Source organism: Aulostomus chinensis, chromosome 1 (assembly GCF_037954235.1).
Source record: "Aulostomus chinensis isolate RoL2024-O1b breed Wild chromosome 1, RoL_Achi_v1.0, whole genome shotgun sequence".
NCBI lineage: Eukaryota > Metazoa > Chordata > Actinopteri > Syngnathiformes > Aulostomidae > Aulostomus > Aulostomus chinensis.
Genome location: NC_141320.1, coordinates 11,237,980 through 11,246,083, shown reverse-complemented (window position 1 = coordinate 11,246,083; position 8,104 = coordinate 11,237,980). Strand labels below are relative to the sequence as shown.

Genomic DNA, 8,104 nt, shown 5'->3' with positions numbered 1-8,104 from the left:
CATCACTTTGAGGTTATTCGAAACGTTCACTCCATTACTGATAGCATTATTTTGAGTTCATTAGCAATTCTTCCGACATCACTGTCACATTATTTTGAGGTTCGTAGCAACTCTTACTACATTACTTTCAGCATCACTTTGAGTTTTTTTGCAACTATCACTACATTACTGTTTGCATCACTTTGTGTTCATCAGCAATTCTCACGACATCACTGTAGCATTGAATTGAGTTCATTAGCAACTCTTACTAAATGACTGTCAGCATCACTTTGAGGTTGTTCGAAACTCTTACTACATTACTGTATGCATCACTGAGTTTCTTAGCTACTCTCACTACATTACTGTTAGCATCATTTTGAGTTCATTAGCAATTCTTCTGACATCACTGTCCCATTATTTTGAGGTTCGTAGCAACTTTTACTACATGACAGTCAGCATCACTTTGAGGTTGTTCGAAACTCTTACTACATTACTGTAAGCATCACTGAGTTTCTTAGCAACTATCACTTCATGACTGTTAGCATCATCTTGAGTTCATTAGCAATTCTTCCGACATCACTGTCGTATTTATTTTGAGGTTCGTAGCAACTTTAACTACATTACTGTCGCATTATTTTGAGGTTCAAAGCAACACTTACTACATGACTGTCAGCATCACTTTGAGGTTATTCGAAACGTTCACTCCATTACTGTTAGCATCATTTTGAGTTCATTAGCAATTCTGACTAAATCACTGTCTCATCATTTTGAGATCATTAGCAATTCTTCTGACATCACTGTCACATTATTTTGAGGTTCGTAGCGACTCTTACTACATTATTGTTGCATTATTTTAAGGTTCGTAGCAACTCTTACTACATGACTGTAAGCATCACTGAGTTTATTACCAACTATCACTACATTACTGTTAGCATCATTTTGAGTTCATCAGCAATTCTCACGACATCACTGTAGCATTGAATTGAGTTCAATAGCAACTCTTACTAAATGATTGTCAGCATCACCTTTAGGTTGTTCGAAGCAACACTTACTACATGACTGTAAGCATCACTGAGTTTCTTAGCAACTATCACTACATTACTGTTAGCATCATCTTGAGTTCATTAGCAATTCTTCCGACATCACTGACGCAATATTTTTAGGTTCGTAGCAACTCTTACTACATTACTGTCGCATTATTTTGAGATTCGTAGCAACACTTACTACATGACTGTCAGCATCACTTTGAGGTTATTCGAAAGTTTCATTCCATTACTGTTAGCATCATTTTGAGTTCATTAGCAATTCTTACTACATCACTGTCGCATCATTTTGAGATCATTAGCAATTCTTCCGACATCACTGTCGCAATATTTTGAGGTTCGTAGCAACTCATACTACATTACTGTTGCATTATTTTAAGGTTCCTAGCAACTCTTACTACATTACTGTCAGCATCACTTTGAGTTTATTAGCAACTATCACTACATTACTGTTAGCATCATTTTGAGTTGTTGAGCAATTCTCACGACATCACTGTAGCATTAAATTGAGTTCATTAGCAATTCTTCCGACATCACTGTCGCAATATTTTGAGGTTCGTAGCAACTTTTACTACATTACTGTCGCATTATTTTGAGGTTCGTAGCAACTCTTACTACACGACTGTCAGCATCACTTTGAGGTTGTTCGAAACACTTACTACATTTCTGTCAGCATCACTTTGAGATATTGAGCAACTATCACTACATTACTGTTAGCATCATTTTGAGTTTATTAGCAATTCTTACTCCATCACTGTCGCAACATTTTGAGATCATTAGCAATTCTTCCAACATCACTGTCGCATTATTTTGAGGTTCGAAGCAACTCTCACTACATGACTGTCAGCATCACTTTGAGGTTATTCGAAACTTTCACTTCATTACTGAAAGCATCACTGATTTTATTAGCAACTATCACTACATTACTGTTAGCATCATTTTGAGTTCATTAGCAATTCCTACGACATCACTGTAGCATTATTTTGAGGGTAGTAGCAACTCTTACTACATTACTGTCAGCATCACTGAGTTTATTAGCAACTCTCACTACATTACTGTTAGCATCATTTTGAGTTCATTAGCAATTCTTACGACATCACTATCACAATATTTTGAGGTTCGTAGCAACTTTTACTACATGACTGTCAGCATCACTTTGAGGTTGTTCGAAACACTTACGACATTACTGTAAGCCTCACTGAGTTTATTAGCAACTATCACTACATTACTGTTAGCATCATTTTGAGATCATTAGCAATTCTTCCGACATCACTGTCGCATTTTTTGGAGGTTCGTAGCAACTCTTACTACATGACTGTCAGCATCACTTTGAGGTTGTTCGAAACTTTCACTTCATGACTGCTGATCCATTGAGCTCTGCAGGCGTGGGTTCCAATCCCATCCTTGTCGTAGGAGACTTTGGTTTCTGCTCCTAGATTCTGGAACGACTCTGAAGTGTGAGGCTTTTCAAGAGGAGATCCTGCACCACCAGAGAGCTTTAAAGGTTCGTTCCACCAAAATACTTTCTAATTTATAGTTTTAAAGGTTCGTTCCACCAAAATACTTTCTAATTTATAGTTTTAAAGGTTCGTTCCACCAAAATACTTTCTAATTTATAGTTTTAAAGGTTCATTCCACCAAAATACTTTCTAATTTATAGTTTTAAAGGTTCATTCCACCAAAATACTGCTTTCTGTCCAACTTCTCAGTTTTAAAGGTTCCTTCAGTTGAGGGCTCCTGGTTCTGTGTGAGGGGTTGAGGGTCGATATGGGATGATGAGGAAGATTTCATGTCACGATGGTCCTGCTGAAGTAACTGAGTCATGATATCAAACAATGTCATCAAAATATGCTTGAACTCTTAAAATGGCAATAAAATCTACTGGAATCATTTTACCACAAACACTTTTATTGTGATTTTGTGAGCATCATTTTTCAAACATTATAACATAAACTTTAAAAAGGGTCCATTCACTAACACTCTTACTTGAAGGTAGTCACTGATGTCAGTAAATAGCTGATAAAGATTTGTGTTCATGTTTTAATTCTCTACTCTGACCTGTGCTGAGACACTGGACCAGAGAGGAAGACCTGCTCAGCCTCCTGCATGGACCAATTCTGCAGCTCAGTGATGACGACGAGGGATTCAGCATTGAGTTCATTTTAAACTTTTTGGAGGAAACACCTGTAAATTAACCAGCAGTTACTGGTGATGCTTCACAGTTTCCAAGCTCAAACGGCCTCCTGCTTGTTGGACTCACAATTTCAAATTGTGATGATGTGTCTGACTTAGAAACTGAACCCCCAAAAATCAAAAAGTCTCCTTCTTCTGTGCCGTGATCTCTGAGCTGATCATGATTGATCTCATCAATAATCCTTGGCAGCCGACCAGTCACACACAGCCCCCCCACACACACACTGAGACATGCAGCAGCTCACAGTAACTGCCTCAGTCACACAGCAGATAGACTCCTTTCTATAACAAGATGAGCAGTAGAAATGGATGGAAGTGATGATGAACTGATGAACAGGTGATTTGTCCAAAAGTCAACATCAGATTCATTTCCAATCTGTGGAAGCAGTTTCATCTTGAGGTTCCAGGTAAGAACAGCCAGCTGTGGGCTGACACACATCTCTTCAGGAGCACTTCTATGCTCCAAACTTGCCAGGTTGAATTGTGTCTGTATTCTGAGGGCAGCAGGAGGACGGAGGAGTGAGGACACACACATTTGGAACTGAGAGCAGCTGTGTGTGGGATTTCCCCAGCAAAGATAAAACCAGCTCCTTCATGCTGGCTATGAAGGCTCACAGTCACACTGACCCTGCTACAAATACTTTGATATGCAACAGACTGGTTTCTCTTCTGGTAGTTTGTTATCAACTGTTGTCACATTTATGGATCAATTTAGCTGACAAGATGAAGTCTCCAAAGGACCAGCTGGAGATGCCAGGGATTGAACTCGGGGCCTCATACATGCAAAGCATGCGCTCTACCACTGAGCTACATCCCCTCTGTCAGAGTCACTGTTTAACTGATGCAGCAACACAAACACAGACACAACATTTTATTCTACATTTTAGGAAAAAAAGGAAGTCAGCCTGTGATCTCAAAGGCTCTGTGATCTCAGGAGTTTCACTGTGATGTCAGCCCACACAACCTTAGACCACAGAGGCAAGTCAGGCTCCAGGAAGCTGAGGCTGCTCCGTTCTCAGTCCAGTCCAGAGTGAAGGTTTCCCTCTCAGAAGCTTTCCAATCCAGCCCAGATCCTCTCTGACTAGCAGGAGTCTTTGACCAGGAAATGAGAATTATATTGAACGTCTGCTCATCCTTAGAATGAAGTAAAAGTATTTGTGTTCCTAAAATAATCTCCAGATGCTAAGATCAATTATTAACATTGATTGACAGCTCTAAACTGACCCATCATCACTATACAGTTGCAAACTGAGGACTGGAATATTTAGAAATCCACAGATGCTCATAACAACTGGTAGTACAAGTACACAGTAGAGACGACTGTAGGAAGTAGCAGTAGTGAGCCTTGAAGAAAATGCAGTAAAGACAGGAAGCCCCATCACATTGTCAGTGTTTCAGTGACTGGCATTGAGAAGAGACTGAGACAAAGTCAGTTATGAATGGAGGGCTGAGTTGGAGCAGAGGGGTGCAGGATCCTGGGGGTGGACTGTCTTTAGGGGGCTGAGGTGTCTGATGGTCTTGGTGGACCCTCTGCATCTCAAGCTGAGACAACAGAGTCCTGTGTTCTTGAGTCATTGTGTATAGTCTCTGTTGTTGGAGGGCTCAGTGTGGTCCCTGATGGTCTAGTGGCTAGGATTCGGCGCTTTCACCGCCGTGGCCCGGGTTCGATTCCCGGTCAGGGAATGAGTTATTTAGAGGTTGAGGGAGAGGTGATCAGGTGGTCCACATGATGGTGGAGGTGATGAACTGTGAGTCCATCATGGCTCCACTCTCACCCTCATTGTAGTGTTCTTGGTTCACTCTGCCATGGCCCCATGTTGAAGGGTGACTGTCTCATTCAGGTTCAACCCTTTGTTAGACTCTATTAAGTCACTGACTCCTGCAAGGACAAACTCTGTAAAGTATATCCATGGTGAGGCCTCCCTCAGGAACTAGAACACCAAAGATGAACTGCACTTCATCCGTCAAGCTCAGTTGTGTTGGTGTTCTATGAAGTACTGCCTTCAGAAAGGCACCAAGGATGTCCTGTTGGTCCTCACTGTCCAGGTAGACAGGCTCAGGAAGAGGATCACACAACTAAAATACAGTAAAATTAAATAAATACATCCATCCATTGTCTTCCGCTTATTCCTACACATTAAGGGTCACGGGGGGGGGGGTGGAGCCTATCCCAGCGTCAACGGGCGAGAGGCAGGGTTCACCCTGGACAGGTCGCCAGTCCATCACAGGGCCAACATAGAGAGACGAACAACCATTCACACTCACATTCATACCTACGGTCAATTTAGAGTAGTCAAAGTACAAATACATATTTATTTTTAAGAATCAGTGTATTACAAGTACTTTCAGGAAAAAACTAACCAAAATGTTCTTAAAAAAACAAAACCAAAATGTTGTTAAAAAAAACAAAACAAAAATGTTCTTCAAGAAACAAAACAAAAATGTTCTTAGCAAAAACCTCTTCACCGTGTGTGTACCGCACATCTGTAAAGTGAGTGTGTGAGAGTGTGTGAGCGTAAGTGTGTAACAGTCAGTGAGCGTGACAAGAACTCCTGAAACGCTTCATCAAAGTGCTTTCAAATCTTGTTCAACTGCAACATCGTCCATTCAAACCTGACCTCATCGGTTTGGCATTGTGAAGTTTGTCACTTCAAATCTTCATTCAAGACAATTTCACCTTTAATGCATGGACTTTGGGGGACAGTTGAAGTCCATCCAGATCCAAGAGAAGTTTTTGAAACACTTCAGAAGTGTAGCACAGTCGTGGGGGACATGCAAGGTTGAGGGCACCCATCAGTCTCATTAGCAGTGCACAGACCTGGGCAGCATTCCTGCATGTAGGCAAAGTCAGAGTAGTCAAAAAAGTACATCCAACTCTGTAGCGCCACCTAAGTAGAATACCAATGTTTGAGATCCTGCTTGTTCAGCATGAATGTTCCAGCAGTGGTCACCTACCTGTGTACTTTCCAACAGTCACCAGTCGCTCTTGGTGCCACCCCTGCTTGCGCCAGTGTCTCCAACAGTGTCTCAGCAGCGCCCGTGATCTTAGCAGGACTGATGAGTCTGTGGTTCAGGAACAGGTCCTTTCTAATTGTGCAGATGAGGTTTCTGTTCCAAAGCCTGGATCGTATGTTTTCATGATCTCTTTCAAAATAGTCATCAGGTATTTCCTCCCCACGTGTGGTTGCTCTCACATGAATGCTTCATCACCAGTCATCAGTCCACTGTGTGTTCATGGCAGCATTGAGCAGCAGTCAGACAACAGTTCTTAGACGCTCCATGAGTTTGGCTGAAAGTTCCCGATCCATGAACCCGTCTTCATGATCCAGGTATGGTCCTGCACACCCTGAAGCTTCCTCTGGTGGAGATTCCAGCTGCCTGGCCTCCATCTCTGAATACACTCACTGGCCCTCAGCTTGTTCCATACAGTCAAAGAGAAGCAGAAATAACAACACCATTGAACAGAGGTCAAACAGCCAGAGCAGCTCAAAGGCAGGGTTGGGGTTCCTCACCCCTCCTCCCCTAAAACAGAAGGCACGTGGTCAATCCGGGTGTTTGAAAGCAAAGGTCATGGGCTAGAAGTTTTAGTGGTTTACTCAATCAAATATTTATTTGTTAATGATATGATCATACAGAGAGGCTCACCGGACTTTTCCTCAACAAAAAAAGGTTTCAAATGTTGAAAAGCACTCTAGTAATTTATCATCGCATCAGTTAAAGACAACAATACATAAAGAAATTGCTTACCGTTGCAATCGGCCATTTTCCAAAAAACAAAGACTTCTCTCCTGGTGAAAAGAAAAGAAGAGTCGTACGGTCCTCTGAGGTCCTGTTGTGTCTTTTGGTCAGAAGCAAACAAAGTGTGTGCCAAGTCGGCTGTGATGAATCTCCCAGTAAACCAGGGGTTGGGTTCCCCACACCTTCCTCCCCTCAAACAGAAGGCCAGACGTGTGACTTGGAACACCAAACAGGACCAATGGTCTGTTTGAGGCTTGAGGGAGGACATGTCTGTCTTCTTGCAGTAGTTACTTTCCCTGGTGAGTAGTTACTTTCAGAGTGGAGGAACTCAGGTACTATCTCAGTTACATTTTGGCAGAAGTAACTAGTAACTATAACTACCTACTTTTGCAAAGTCCCGTGCCAGACACTGAACATGAGACACTTGCGGTCTCTTGGTGTGACAATCAGCCGCTCTGTGACAGCAGTGGAGACACCAGCAGACAGGGCGGAACCAACTGGAGCAGAGGAAGAGGAAGTAGCCCCACAAGAGCCCTCCCTCCCTCTCAATCTTTCTCTCTCTCTCTCTCTTTTGTCTTTTCTTCTATTTATTTGCCTTCTGCTGTCTGTCCTTTCCTGCTCTCGTTTAAAAACCAACCACGACAGACGTCCGTTCCCATGATGAAAATTAATATAAAAGATAGATTTGTTTTCCTCTTAAGTTTAGAAGCATTTTCAGATTCATGAAAAGATCATCAATCAGTGCAGTATTTCAGACAGACTTCTGGTCCGTGAGGACGAGGAATCCAGCACAGATCCACAGAACTCCAACTGCCATCTTTGATGGTTCCTTCTCAGTCTGTAGGGTGGAGAGATCCTCCTGAGTCAATGAGCCCTTTTAGGATCCACCTCCATTTATGGATGGAATTTATACAGCATCCACTCACCAGTGGAGTCTGATATTCAACAATAAAGATTCCCAAGTCACCGTCCAACACTGGCTGGAGCAGCAGAGCTGGCAAAATGTCGTCTTTTCTGTCATTGTTTCAAAATGTCCTCACTAAGATGGTTATTAATTCCTCATTCTCAGCTGCTGCAGCCTTTAAAGAAAACCTTTGACTGGTGGCTCTAACAAAGATCAGATGTTGTCTCCTCTAGAACATCAAAATGAT

At 42.1% G+C, this 8,104-nt stretch overlaps 1 non-coding gene across 1 annotated transcript; it reads left to right on the top strand.

The window, feature by feature from the left end:
* Positions 1-4,826: 4,826 nt before the first annotated feature.
* trnae-uuc (transfer RNA glutamic acid (anticodon UUC)) lies at positions 4,827-4,898 on the top strand. Its single transcript has one exon. It is a non-coding gene; the product is annotated as a tRNA-Glu (tRNA).
* Positions 4,899-8,104: the final 3,206 nt, after the last annotated feature.